The sequence below is a fragment of the Pteropus alecto genome, unplaced genomic scaffold (assembly GCF_000325575.1).
Source record: "Pteropus alecto unplaced genomic scaffold, ASM32557v1 scaffold3, whole genome shotgun sequence".
NCBI lineage: Eukaryota > Metazoa > Chordata > Mammalia > Chiroptera > Pteropodidae > Pteropus > Pteropus alecto.
Window position 1 is genome coordinate 40,449,929 of NW_006442484.1, and position 15,626 is coordinate 40,465,554.

Consider the following 15,626-nt stretch of genomic DNA (forward strand, 5'->3'; position numbering starts at 1 on the left):
AAGAGTGGCTCAACCAGATTATACCACTGCCCATGAAATTAGCGCTGTCTTCTGTCATGTCGTGAAAAAAAGAAGCTAAGTATATTTTAAACAGAAAAAGAGTTTTGAGAGTTTGCAAAAGTCACTTCTATAGTGCAAAGCACTTTATTGCACCAGCTTTCAAGAAAGTGCCCTATCTGGTATTTGATCCTGATATTTTTATTTTTCTGAGAGATGAAGCCAATGGGATAAAGACTATTTTACTCTGTCTTTTCTCCCTAAACATAACCCAGAATGACTTTCCTGTTACTCAGAAATGAGCAGCATTGCACTCTTGAGTCCTTTTGTTTGCTTCTTTGAAGACTTGTTCAGTTTACCGGGTTTTTTATTCAGACAGAGCTATTGCCAAAAAAAAAAAAAAAACACAAAAATTTGACTGGACAATGGCAAGATTGACAATGAGAAAGATTACTGAATAAAAAGTTTCCATTATCACTTACATAGCAGTGTTATTTATGTATAGATTAGAAAACCATACACATAAACCAAAGATTTTATCTCCTTTCTTCTAACTTCTAGTAACAGGGAATAAAAAAGTATTACAAATACTTATAAATCAAAAAGACCATCATCTAAAACAATAGCCCAAAACCACAGTGTATTAATATAAATATGTGAATCAGGGCATAGTGAAGACAACAGCAAACTACTAGAGAGTGTATGTCTTGCTCAGAACCATTCACATTCAGTTCAGTTTTTCTGAAAAATTACATTTTTGTGTTCACAAATTTACAACCTGTAAGATAATAGTTAAAAGAATGCTCCCAAACAAAAACCTCACAATGTAATACTAAGTCTTACCCCCATCTAGTTACAAAATAGTATGTTTCTGATATAGTCCATAGTAATAACTGAAGAGGCTTGGAAATATGTCTGATGTTTACGGAGAAAACAGTGCAACTAATTCTTATTATTTTATTTCACAAAACAGAGATATGTCTACCAGTGTAATTTGTAGATTGTGTGAGTTTGTAAGACTGATCATAAAACATCAGAAGTACTTGTTAGTCATCTGAACATCTGCCAAGAAACAGATAAATAAAAAGTAACAGCAAGCATGTTATAGCTGAAAATTTTTGAGAAGTCGAATTTCTTTTCTTATCAGCTAATCCATTGAAGAGAAGAGTGAATTGTACTTGCTTTAGTGTCTGGAGTGGGTCCTTTCAATGGATAAAATAAACCACACAACCACAGTGTATTCGAATTTGGATCATCTGACATTCTTTAGCATCGTCTTACGATTAGCTTATATTTATAAGCTAATTTAATTTTAAAGGTGTAGACGAGTTGCATAAAATGAAGTAAGTTGAGTCTGTCCTTAGCAAAGAAGAACTTCAACAATCTTTTGTTTTTCCCAAAAGTCACTTAGAAGGAGGACTGGGGATACTTAGAGCCTCTCTGGCTGATGGCATTAACTTTACACAATCCTCAACGTATCTACAGATTTTTATTTACTTTTACATTTTAGGGCAAAGAGTTCTTTTAGACTAATCAGAATGGTGTTTGTAGGCCTTTCAAGGTGAAGAATAATATATCTCTGTCTACTACTCTCTCATGGTGGCCTGAGAGGCTGAGAGAGAAAAATATATGTGACATCTTACCTTCTACCTGTGCCAGGCCATAGCTGTGGAAGTGTATTTTGTAAATTCAACTGTAGTTTAGTGAGTGTCATTTCCCGTTAATTAACTTAACCTGTGTTGACATCGCCTTCCTCCTGGTTACATTCGAACTTTCCTGGGGTACAAGGGATATGTAGGAAGGAATCTAGAAAAAGTAATCTTTTATTCTCTAATGTTATAGCGCTTCTAGATCTCTTAGTGAGGGAAAAAGGTAGCAAATCAAGTAGAATTTGGCCTTGGGTCAATAAATGATATGAACATGTATGATCTATGTATGTATAATGTTTCTCCAAAAACATGATGAAACCAAAATATCACTGACTCATCCTTATCCATATTTTTTTGGATAAAAATCATCCACCATGGACAACAGAAACTTCCCACTTCCCTCTCAGTTTCCTGTTCATGCTGCCGACACAGCTGAGAGTGGTAGAATTTTTTCAACCTCTAGCCCCAAAGCTAAATATGCCCAGATCACAGGGGGCCTAAGGCCAGCATATAAGCCAAATGCAGTTCTCATTTCTAAATTTAGTTATAGGACTTGAGAATAGGGAAGTAACTCTCAGTGTTTTGGATTATCGAATTATATTTTAGGGAAAAAAATGTATATGATTGCTGCTTCACCCCAGGATTTTATTAACATTCACCTCCTGCTAGGCTGCTGGACAATGGTGTTCTGACATACTATCAGATAATGAAACTGGCCCCTGACAGAGAAGAGCTAGGAAGAAAGGTAGGTTCTCCAAAGAAAGCAAGCAGTTGGGTGAGAGAAATAACTTTTTAGCGAGGTAAGATAAGACCACCTTTAGCTAAAATGGTGAGTAAACGTCAAAATGTCTAGTTCTGTTGCCAAACTTACCATTCCAAGTATATGAGTTTGAATTTGAGCAAATTGAATACTTTCACCTTAGGTAGAATTAACTGAATCTTCCACTTTGTATATTTCAACCTCATCGTGATTCGGACCAAAGTAAAAAATGGAATTTTACTCCAGCTGATCTGAGTCTTTGCAAAAGAGCTCTTCACAAAGAATTGTGTGGACACTCATGATTGTTATTAATCTGTTCATGATTTTGCAACGATACTTATTTTGTACCTTTCTTGGAAATGTTAATACCAAAGTTGCCTGAATATTTGAGTATTTTTTCTTAATTTGAAGTATAAAAGTATACAGAATAATTCCAAAGGCGTTAAAAGGTTCCGTTTACCAGTATGTGTGATGATATCGCGATGTCTAGAGAGGCTTCAAGAAATCCTTTGGAAATAAAAGATTATATGTTTACACTTCATGTGCTATTTGAGGTCTTAAGAGTCCAATTAGTTGACTCTTTTTTTTTTTCTCTTTCCTTTTGGCTGATCTTTGCTTTGTAGACAAATAATACCAGCCCGGAAATGTTTCTGGAATTCAAATAAGAAAAAATCAGATCAAAGTCAGCCTGATGAGAAAGTGATAACAAGGCATTTTCAGTTTCTAAGTAATTTGTATGGAGAGAGAAAATGCAATTAGCTCTAGTTATTGCATTTGCTGTCTAGCATGCTGTTTATAGAAGAATACTTTCAAAAGTCATAAACAATTCTTGAAGTCATGCAAAATGCAGCAAGATATATTTTTAATGAAGGTATCGTTGTCGCCAGAGTCAACTGAAGTTTCTCTTGGTAAAATGAAATCATGCCATTCTCAAATTACCAAATAGTAATTAGCACTGGTTCACTGTGGCCACATTTTTGTTCTTCTTAGGCCAGAAACCAGCCCTGTGGTTTGCCTTCGTGACCAGTCTCCTTCTCTCCCCTGGGGGGCGCTCAGTAGATGCTGAGGGAGCCTGTCCTTTTGTCCACTCTGGTGGTGAAACTCCTCTAATATGTACTCAGAGGTAGCATACCTGATGCTGGCTTTCATGGAGTAAATTGATTAAAGAACATGAAACATCATAAGTAACTGTTGTTACGATTTGCAGACACCCAAAGGAGAACCTTAGTCTTTTCCAGGTATTTCCAACTTGAGTTCAACCTGAAGCCTTTGAGAGGAACACATTACCAAATGCCCACAAACTAAGACCCCATCAGATCAAAGAAATAAAAATTCTTTGCTGCCAGATGGTATATCCTATGGTGTCTCCACAAGACCAAGTATTCTCAAAATTGCCCAGGAAGTCACTGGAGGAGACCGTTAACCTAAAATCTGGGTTGTTTATCTCGCCTCCTGGAACTCTTGATAGAAGGAAGCCAGAATACTGTCACTTTTCTCCAATAGCCCTTGGATCAGTTGTGTACCCACAGTTTCTTCTCTGCCTGATGCCATTTTTCTTAAAAAGTATTGTATCCTCATAAGCCTGTTCTCCTTAACACAGGTCCATGAAAGCTTGACTTCCTATTTTGATGTATGTTGCATGGCCTGGAAACCAGGGAACAACAGCTGTTGGTATGATTTCTATGTTAAGTAAAAACAATAGATTTTATAGAGATAACTTTTTTCTTTTGGATCTACAGTAATTTTTAAAACTCTCATTGTAAAACTTCCCTTAAAAAGTTAGGGGTTTTTAAAGATTAGTTGCCAAAGAGAAATTAGCTCTGTCATAGGAACAGTTATGTGGCAATTCGGGAACTTTAACTTAGCGCTTCATTATTTAAACATGGAAAACACCCTCCACGTTTGATTTCCAAAAGTTTCATGAAGCCTCTAAGCTCATACTTTTCATCAGACTCTTTGCCCACATAATCAGTTACCTCGATAGCCATTTGTTGTCATGCAAGGGGGAGGTGGGTAGTTTTGGGATTTGATTTTTTTCAACTTGCAGCAAGAAATAGGATAGGTGACAAAACCTTATTTTTTTCTTAAGACAATTCAGTGCTTGAGCATCTCTATCAGAAATGGAATGATGTACTGTTAGCCGATTAGAATTATCTTATGTATTGTTATTGTGTTTGCTGATTTTTATATGAAAATATAATTATTCATCCTTGATCTTTGGAAGCAATCATTATTATGAGGATCATTTTATTTTGGAAACACTTTCATAATAAAGATAAGTATTAAGAGAACAGTGTAAATGCCCTTTTTCTGTAAGCGCCACATAGCTTGTGTTGGTGATATGTCATACCTTCCTGGACAAGACTTATTTCAGGGCTTGCATCATCCTACTAGTTTCTTGCAAGCCTCCTCAAATTCCAATAATCACGATGAATACTGAGCAAGTATGTTATATTTATATGATATGTTACTTTGTCAGGAATTTAGCTAAGTTACTCTATGGTATCACTACTTCGGCCTTCATTTTGTTTGACCGCATGGCCTGCAGGGACCTTGAACTGACAGTAGCCCGTCACGTAGGTGCATGCCCTGGCTAGCAGCCCATAAGGTCACAAGCAAATATAAGTTCCTGATATGACTTCTCCAAAATCCCTTGTGATCAGCAGTCTCCCCTGCCTCCCAGCACCTATATACCATACATACCCCTTAGGTAAGACCCCCATGGACCTTACCAAAACTCCGTTCTTTTGGTTTAAATTGACCAATCTGACCTCAGCCCAGGAACCCCAAAGCAATCTACTCACGGGTCCTAATAAAGGCATATGCCCCAGGTCCTGTCTCTCTGCCTGCACCCTGCCTCGACCTCTCCATGTGGCCCCTCAAGATATGCCATGTACTTCTCCCAGGACCTGTGAATAATAAAGCTTTCTATTGCAGTTTCTCTTGTAGTCTGTCGTTGAACCCCAGTTCATCTTGTGCTCCACTTAAAAAATGTTCATTTAACAAAGTCTTGACATATTTATATGTTACATATAACATATGTTTGTTACAGTATCTCTTTGAAAATTAAGAACCTCAATGTTAAATTTTATGTAGTGTTTCATTCTGGAAAAAAAAAATGTGATTTATAGAGATATTCATTCAAGTATATCAGACTATAGTGATTTTTTCCAAATTATAAAAGAGCGACTTAGGACAAACAACTCAAAGCACAGCACACACCAGACTGTTCCTCTCAGTGTATGTCTGCGCACCTCACTGAACCTCGACGGACATCATTTCTCTGGGTCTCCGCTTTGTTAGACCTTCTCTCCTTTCTTCTCTGTCTTTCCTGGGTAACTGTCTTCCTCGGCTGCCTACTTCTGTTATGACATCTAATATATTAACAGCTGTAAAATAGCACTGACATGCAGACAGACACACCACCGCCACCACCCCACCACCACCAATATGGTGAAAAAAAATCTTATAAATATTATAACCACCCCCAACAATCTTCTAATTCCAAGCATGAGTTATTCTAATGAACTATCAAAATTTCTCTGAGACAGAAAAAGGGCAAGCAAATCCACCGCTTTGGGAAGCCATGAACTTTTCTGGCTCTTTAAGCACAGCGTAGCCTAACTCTATTAGCATCTTCTCCCAAATAGCCACAATGCAACTAAGCTTCTCTCTAGGCCACCTTCCTTTTTGCTGGGCCACTTCCAACCTGCCACATCCAACCTAGGCACATGTTATTTCTACTCCCTACTTTTGTTTCCACCAACCCTGCACTTGCTTCACCAGAATCAGTAGCAACAGTGCCAGCAACAGTGAAAGGTTGTGCATCAAATTTACCAGCAAGCAGTGGTCCCTCAGAACCAATCACCACAGTGACGAGCCTGAGCACCACACCCTTGATTATCCCCAAAGCCGATGTAGCGTGAGGACGTAAAAGTTTTATCATTCCTGAACACTGAAGTTAAAAAATTTATGTAAAGCCTGTATCGGTCAGGATCCAGGCAGAAAATAAGTCACCATCAGATGGTTGAGTTGTAAAAACTTCAATAAAAAGACTACTTTCAGTGGCATAGGTAGGTTATAAAATCAAACACAGAAAAGTAAGTCATCCAGAGGCAAGCAAGCATGGGAAGCCATTACCACTCTGGGCTGTAACCAGGAGAGGGAGTAGCATGAAGAAGCCTCCCTGTGGGGACTGTAAACCAGGGTGGATAGCAAATAACTTGACATCTCTCTCTTGCTTTCTCATGCCATCTATTGGCTGAACTCAGAAACTGCCAACTGGGGACCCAGGGAGATGCAGGTGGCAGGGGTCAGCCTCTGTCATATGGAAGAGATCTGGGGGGAGCAACCAGAATAAGCAGTATGAGGCTGATGGTATTCCTGGAGCCTCACCTGGGGCCCGGAGGTAATAGGGTACCATAAATGTTTGTTGGAGAAACAAATACATCCACTCAGGAGAGTGCTGGTAGAATATGAGCTATCAGCAGCTAGCATCCCATCTGCTGGGAAGCAAGATGAGCATGACAACTCACTTTGTCTCCAACTCTTTCAATATTCGACATTTCTCTGTGTGTGTGCCAGCTTCTCACTGGTGCACAGAAACTGAGGAGTTTTGTGGCAGGCTCAGATAATAGAACTCACCCTCCAGAGCGGCTTCCTAGACCCGGCACAAAGGGCATCAGAGAAGGAAAACATAGGACAGTGGTTAGAGAAGTGTCTAGAAACAGAGAGGAGCTGAGGAGAGAGGGTGTTGGAGAACTGGAAAATTGATGAACCATAACTGAAAAAATGGGGTGAGAAAGTCTAAGCTCTGGCACTAAGTTTTGAAGCAATTCTTTAGGCAATAGGTTGGTTATTTTTCAGCTTAATGAAAAATGAATATATTTGCATAGCCAAAGATAACTTGAACAACAAAGGCTCAGGTCCATTCAATCAGTTAAAAATAGTTATAGAGGAATTGTTCTAGGCCCCAAAGATAGAAGGGTAAATAAGACAGATCCCGTCACTGTTCCCATGAAACTTCCACTCTAATAAGAGAAAAAACAAAACAAAGAAATAAAGAGTTTGCTAGGGCTACCATAAAAAAATATCACAGACTGGGTGACTTAAACAGCCAGCCGAAATTTACTTTCTCTAGTTCTGGAAGCCAGAAGTCTGAGATCAAAATGTCGGCAGAGTTGGCGTCTTCTGAGGCCTGTCTCCTTAGCTTGCCTTCCCGTATGCCTTCCTATGGCCTTCCCTCTATCTGTCTGTGTCCTAATCTCTCTCTCTCTCTTTTTTTTTTTTCAAGGACATAAGTTAAGGCCCACCCCAAAGGTCTTATTTTACCTTAATCACTATTTCTTTTTAACCACTAATGAAATTTTTATTACCTAAATCTGATTTTTCCCCAAAAAAGGAACAAAATGAAGTTTCAAGGATATCATAATTTGGTAAAAAGTTAACACCCATCTTCTGCAGTAAACACTGATTCATATACATAATCTATTTTTGAGACATTTAGAGATATGCACATAGAATGGATAAATGGGAAAGAGACCTTAATCAAGTTCTTAAAAGCCCTCCCTCCAAATATGGTTGCCTCCTGAGATACTAGGACTTTATCATGAATTTGAGGGACATAATTCAGTGCACAATACAAACAAAGTACTTTCACAGGGTGACAAAAGATGAAGTAACAAAGAAACAACGTGGTTGCATGGTGAGCTTGCACGATGACTACGAGGGCTCTTCAAACTGAGTGGTCACAGACAATCACAGATAGACGATTTGGACTAAGACCTGACTGGCAGGAATGGCTGGGAGATCTAGGGTAGTTGCAGACCAAGCAGTAAGAGTCTGAAACACAAAGGCTCCATGCTTGTAAGTTCAAGGAGCACCAATAAGGCCAATGTGGATGAAGCAAAATCGAGGGGAAGAGTGTAGGTGATGACATTCAAAAGTTAGGGAGAACATGGGCTACCCAGATTTCTACTGCATTTGAATTGTCCGTAGGTTTTTTTTTTTTTTTCCCTTATCTATCTCCTTTAATTTTCCTTACAGATCTCAGATTTTTACCCCTGTAGTTTTTATCCTATTTTTCCTGTTTTCAACATCATATTGTTTAGTGTTATCAGCTACATCAGTGGTCCTTCTCTGGAGAGAAGATCCTCGATAAATCCTCGAGGGAAGATCCTTGATAAATCTAATACATCCATGACTGAGCTCAATTTTCCATGTTCACTGACATCATTCCAGTCCACAAAGCACACACCTCCTTGCTCACACTAACCCCTTGCAAGCTTCCAAGAACAAACTTATGTATAACCCAGAACACAGGTTTAAAAGAATCAATTCAAGCAGTTCAGTAATTTAGTACATTGCAGACTAAAGGGAAGATGTATGAGTAGTGGAACTAGTGTTTTAGAGTTCTGGGTTTTAAGAATAAACTAAAAATCTCATAGGGAAATACTCCCAGGTGTGGATGAGGGATGAGGTACTGCAGAGTGAGGAAGTTATAGGCAATGAAAGCGCAAGTACTAGCCCTCCATTTTATTTATTTATTTATTTATTTATTTATTATTTTTGCTTATCACATAGGCTGAGGACTTCAATACAGTGTTAAATAGAAAAATAGAAGAGATAACAGTGGACAGTAGTGTGTCATTTCTGATCTCAGAAGGAAAGCTTTTAAATTTTCGTCATTTAGTCTCATGTTTCCTATAGGATTTTTGGTTGTCTTTTTAATAGAGAAGTTTCCTTCCATTGTTAGGCGGATATATTTATTTATTTATTGTCATAGAAGTTAGATTTGTCATGATTAAACTTTTGGCTTCTGTTAGTTTTGCTGACCCAGGATATTAGTAACTATCTGGTAAGCCAGCAAGCAAGCAATGTATAGGATGCCAGGCTAGTTGGAGCCATATTACCAAAGATGAGTACAAAAGGATCCCTAGAGTTTTTAAGAGTAATTAAATTTTTCCCTCTCAGTTGAGAGTACTAAATGTTTCATAGAACACAGTCTTGACATACTATACTTCCAGTGCTGCCATTTCTTAGTTATATCACTTACAAGTCATTTCTCAGATGTATAAAACAGTTGATACTACGCTAGCTAAAAATACAGAGAACCACAATGCTAATGAATTCAATAAAATACACATGTATTGTGTACCAATTCTCTATGAGATATTATGTCAGGCTTGGTAAGAGGTATAAATAAGTCAAAAGCAAAGCTGCTGAATTGAAAGGGTTCTTAATCTAGAGAGGCTGGACATAAGCAGTGGTTATTTTAATGGGTCGAGGTAGCTCTAAAAGAAACGATACTTGTTCTATTATGCAGATCAAACTTAATGATAAAAGTTAAAGGTTTCTGAAAACAGTAATTACTCCACAGATATAAGACATTATTATCATCATCATATCAAATATATTATTAGAAGAGTAATTTCCAGAAAAGTTCAGAAGAGAGAAAGTTTACTTCAGGATCAGAAGAGAAAACGTTTCAAGGAGAAAGCCAAGAAAAATGGAAAGGATTTGGATGAGTCAAGTGGGAAGAGAAAATGCATTTGAGATAAAGGGCATAGCATGAACCAGTGAGTGAGCCCCATATTATGTCTCCAGCACTTTGGCCATGCTGCTCGCTCTGCCTCAAAGACCTTTTCCCTCTTCTCTATCTAGTTTACTTTTGTTTGGCCTTCGGATCACTTGCTCCTGGAAAGCCCTAGTCTCTTGGAATATAGCATTCTTTCTAGAGCAGTACATTGGAGTGCTTATCACACTACCTCTCTCACTGATTGTAAGCATCTTGAGGGCAAAGGCCTTGTTTTTAATATCTGGATTGTAAGCCACCATGTTTGCTACATAGTAGGCATTCGATAAAATGCTTATCAAATAAATATATTTAATTACATAAACAGGAGCTTCAAGAAGATGAATAAGCTTTGGAAGGGAAAAATGAGCTGATTTTCACATTCTGAAATTGAGCTGACTAGAGCCCATTCATTTGGAAATGTGTACCAAAAATTGGAAAGACAGGACTGAAATTAGGTACCATTATTATTTCCATTTTTTTTTTCAGATAAAGAGACAGATGTGCAAAGCAGATAAGAACCTTGCTCAAGTCTCAGAGCTAGAAAGAAGTTATACAGCTAACTTAGTCTGAGTCATTTCTCTGTTTCCCACTGAAGCAAATCTTGGGGAAGGCCCACATTAGAGGGATACAAGAAAGAAGATAAGCCAGTAAAGAACATAGTGATAACAAGGTTAGAAAGAAATGCCATGATGTTAATGATAATAACAACCTTCCCTTCTGCCTCTTTCTCTCTTTCCTGCCTGCACGCCCCCTTTCTGAACTCTTCAGTCCCAAAACCTTGGAAAGGAGCAGAGTTGACATCATGAGGGAGTCATGGTGGTCCAGAGTGGAGTATCAGAGGCCAGATGGGGTCTGCAGAGAGCAGCACAACATGAAGAATCAGGGGCTGGTAAAGGGCATGTCCACACAAGGGTGTCCCAGCATGAGGTATCAAGTCTGAGCAGGATGGTGAAGGCATCCCTCAGAGGAGCAGCCTGGCAGTGGATGTTGAAGCATAGAAAGTCAGAGTGGCTGTAGTGAGATACTCATCTCATGCAGGGGGATTGATCAAATATATTAATATATTAAGGGTAATGAAAGCTAGTTTCTCACTGTTAGAAAAATGAGTTACAAATATGGAGAGAGAGAAAACTGAATGAACTTAGTAGTATTGAATTAAACTTAAAAGTACACATGTAAACTCATGGGTTTTAAAATATAGGTAGATAGCAAATAAATATAGATGTAAGTGTATATCTGAGTATTTGTGAGTGTATTTATATGTATTCCCTAGCCGTCCACAGCAATTAGTGAAGCCCTCAATTACAACATCTAGTGCCCCAGGTCTTGGTCTATAAATCCATCCCAAATCCATTCTCTAAAAGGAAGCAAAGCTCCTTGAGGAAATGGCTGAATCAAGACTGAGGCAGGAAAGCACAGTCTGGGAAGAAATATCTTATTGAATCAGAAAGCAAGGAAGTTCTCAAAGAATAATGGGGAAATGACATTAGAACACAGAAGCTAGTTGAAGGAGCTCTGGCCAAATCTGGGACTATTTTGTACACCAAAATTAATAATAGTAATAGATTATAATGCACTGAATAAAATGAGAAGCAGTGGATTCATACAAATTAATAAATGAATAACTGTAAGTTTGATGAGGAACAAGGTATTTGCATGGTTGCAAGGTAAATCCTTACAAAATATTAACCGCAAAGGTAAAAGTAATAATTTTATAGCAAAGAAACTTGGCAGACATCATCTTAATCAAGTAAACACCATCAGTCATGAGATAAATGAAATCATGAGTCACTTGATTGGCTTCAATAAGAAGGCAGCATCAGTACTATGATATTCCTGCCAAAGATTCATAACATCAATCTAATTGTGAGCAAATATCAGATAAATGCAAATTAAAGGACATTCTACAAAATGATTAACTGGTAATCTTCAAATGTGTCAATGGCATGAAAGTCAAGGAAAGACTGAGAACTGTTCCAAAGTAAAGGAGACTAAAGATACATGACAGCTGAAAACAATGCATAATATTGAACAGGATCCTGTTGCTATGGAACACATAATTGGGACAATGGGTGGAAATGAGTAGATAATAATAATGAATTAATGCTAATTTTCAACTTTTGTTGGTTGTATTGTGGTTTTGTTAAGAACATCCTTGTTTGTAGGAGCTACGAAAGTATTAAGGCATTAAAAAAATTCTGTGTACTGAATTTCCAATTCCTAACTTCGAGATAATTTTTTAAATCAGCATATTTGTTTTAAAAACTCTAATAATGTCTCAAGTGAAACTTTCAGATGCTTAGATTCGGTAAAGTCTATTTTTTAAAATAAGAATGCTATCTTTGAGTTCCAAGAGCAATAAAGTGATACAAATTGCCTCAGCCTATCACAGGGAAATTTAGTCAAAGAAGAAAATGCATTAGCTTTTCTTCTGGAGAATTCTAAATTGTTTGGTAAGTACAATAGTCATGTTAGTTTGCAAGTTTTTGAATTACAATAGTTGTATTTTTCAGTGTTTTATATGTATAACATACAATCATTTTTAATAATGCCTAATTTATTATGCAAATAATAAAATGATAATAACAGTAACAATAGCAGCTAGAGTTTATTGAACATTTCAAGGAGCTCAGTGTGATGGAGATTATATTACGTTGTGACAGATTATATAAAAGAGGTCTTTATTTATTACAGTCGTCTATGATGTATGTGGTATTATTTCTTCTATTTTTTATATCAGGAAACTGAAGCTTAAAGGGGTTAAAAAATTTCCCCCCAAACTGGCAAACTTTTAAACCCACATATTTCCTACTCCAAAGCCTATGCTATTAAAACCTGCCCTTTAGTGCCTCACATGGAAATCATAGCGAAGAGAATCCTTGAAGGATATCAGAAGCCTGGGCTTCATTCTGCATCCTTCTATTCCTTCATCGTTTACTTCCAATCCAATCCAATCCATCACCAAGTCCTGTTGGCTTCATTTTAAAACTCTATCCCTTCCTCTCCACGTTATTAAGCCTTTACCATTTGTGTCCCAGTTCCTGGTAACAAGCTCCCACCTTTTCTTATTCTTATTTCAGCCCTCTTTAGAGTCTCTATACTGCTGTCAGAGTGATCAGTCTAAAATGCACATCGAAATATTGCAAATGTGCTTAAACTCCTACATGGGAAAAGACCCCTATGTGGCTCCAATTACCTCTGGGGTAAAGTTAAAACATGGCACCCGAGGCTTCCTGTGTCTAGACTCTGTGTATCTCTCTAGTCTCATTAACTATGAGGTCCCACACAAATTATGTGTTCAAGGCACTCTTGAGGGATTTATAATTCTCTGAATACACCAACACACACTATCTTATACACAGACAATTAATGTAACCCTTAAAGCATCAGCAAGTGTGACTATCTCTTGCCAGCGTTTTCTGGCATTCTCCTCTTCCCGAACCAGGCTGAGGTGGGTATTTCTTTGGAATTCCCATCGCAATTCTGTAAAGACCTCTTTTATATAATCTGTCACAACGTAATATAATCTCCATCACACTGAGCTCCTTGAAAGAAGGGTGTTGGTTCATTTTTGTATCCCTCATAATGCCTGGATCAAAGAGAATGCTGCGTACAACCCAATTGAATGAGTGAGAGAATGAATGAACGAATAGACATTAACAAACTATCAATTGTGCAAGATGCTACAGAGAGGCAAAATGAAGGAAACAGTGATTTTTCCAGAAAAACTTTTCAGGAGAGTTTTAGGAAAAGCTGACTAAAGGGTTAAATAATTTAAGTAAGAGCATAACAAGAGAAGATTGTTAATAAGGACACAGAGGGCTGGTTGACTGATCCTAAGTCCCTAGTAAACAGGCTTTATGCACTGTGTGCCCTAGGTCCCAGGGGTGTGCAAATGGCTTTAAAAAATAAATTATTTTATACTTTTGAATAAGTGATGCAAGTACATCATATAAAATTCCAAATATGCAAAAGGAGATAGAATGAAGAGCAAGCTCCCTCTCCTCTCTATGCTTATCCTCCAGCTCCTACCTTCTGCTCCAGAAAGAATCACAATAAACAAACATTTGGAGTGCTTTTGTTTTCTAAGATTCTATCTCCATAAACTGGCAATGATTTATAGAAAATAACTATAAATGGATAATTTATAACATGATTTATAACCAAGGTAGAAAAGGCGAATAAATCTTGCAGTAGTACTTTATTTACATATGCAAAAATGCCAAACTAATATTTGGCCTAGTAACTAACGCATTTCTGTGCGACACATTTAGTGTGCATTTTGACTTAAATCCTTAAGACTGGTCACAGGTGAGCTTAGAAAATGTAAGTAATGGCAATTGAATATTAACATAGGTGATCAAATGAAGAGATAATGTAATTTGGGCTAATATGCATTTGTAAAATATCCTAGTCCTGTCTACTTTTTTCTTTTTTTGGAAGTTAAAGCCATAGATCACGGCTGTAGGATGATTTGATTGTTAATTAGTTGTCCATTAGTCTTCATTTCCTAGGCTTATTGAGGAAAAGTAAATTTACGCTAATTTGTTTTATGCAAATTAATTTATTTGATTTCATTTTTATTCTCTGTTAATACATGGAGATTTTAAATTAATATATATGAAACTTGCACGTGCATAATAAAAATTCAGCCCTAGCTCATTGAATATTGGGCCAGTTTATATATATGAAATAAGTTAATCAAGACCATTTGTACTTCAATTTTAAAAAGGTAATTTTTATGAAGCAGAAAACGGTAAAAAAAAAAAAGTCTTGAGCAATTTTAAAAACTGCAATGTAATTAGTAAAAACTGAGGGTAAAAGTTACTTTTGATGCTATGAATTAGGCTGGCTATTAACAATAACGATATCTGCATATACCTTCACCGTTCCTGCTACAGTTTAAAACACCCATTAGTGCTTCTAAATTAGATTTTTTTCCATCCTGAGGCTTTGGGCAAAGGTACATTTTTCAAAAAAAAAAAAAAAATGCATTAAGACAAGGCTTTAGAAATACATCTTCCAGCTTTGGAAAGGCTATGGAAATTAAGGAAACTAATCACTGTAGCAGAGACTAAAAATAAAGAGTAATTTAACTAGCATTAGATTGCTTCTACATTTTCCTTTAAGGGTGATTGGTGAAAGTGACATCATATCTTGATGTCTTATAAATACTGTCTGTGGCTCTCACGTGCTGAAATGACAGCAGAGACAGTACTGGGCCTCTGTCAGCGAAAACAGGCCAAGGACTAGACTTCATCCAGAACTCAGAAGTGGGATAGCCTTGAGACAATGTATCGAGATGAATCTCCCATGTTGCAGCTGGTCCTGGAAGGAAAGTGCTTTGAAAGATGTGGTGCCCTAAAAGCCAGCCACTCTGCCTGACCCACTCACCCCTGGAACCCAGAAGCCTGGCCAAGCCCTCCAGCTCACATTGTCACTGGAACACCAGCCAGTTGCCCAAGCCCAGGTGCTGTCCCTTTACATTCTTCTTGCTTTGGATACAGTGAAAATTTCTCTTAGATGTTTTTGGCAAACTTTCCAGAACTTGGTCATTTTAGTCTCTGGCCTTCTCAAAATTTATTCTTAGTATCAGGCTACTCTTCCATTTTATCTGTGGTCTCAAGACTCTTTACCTCATCTG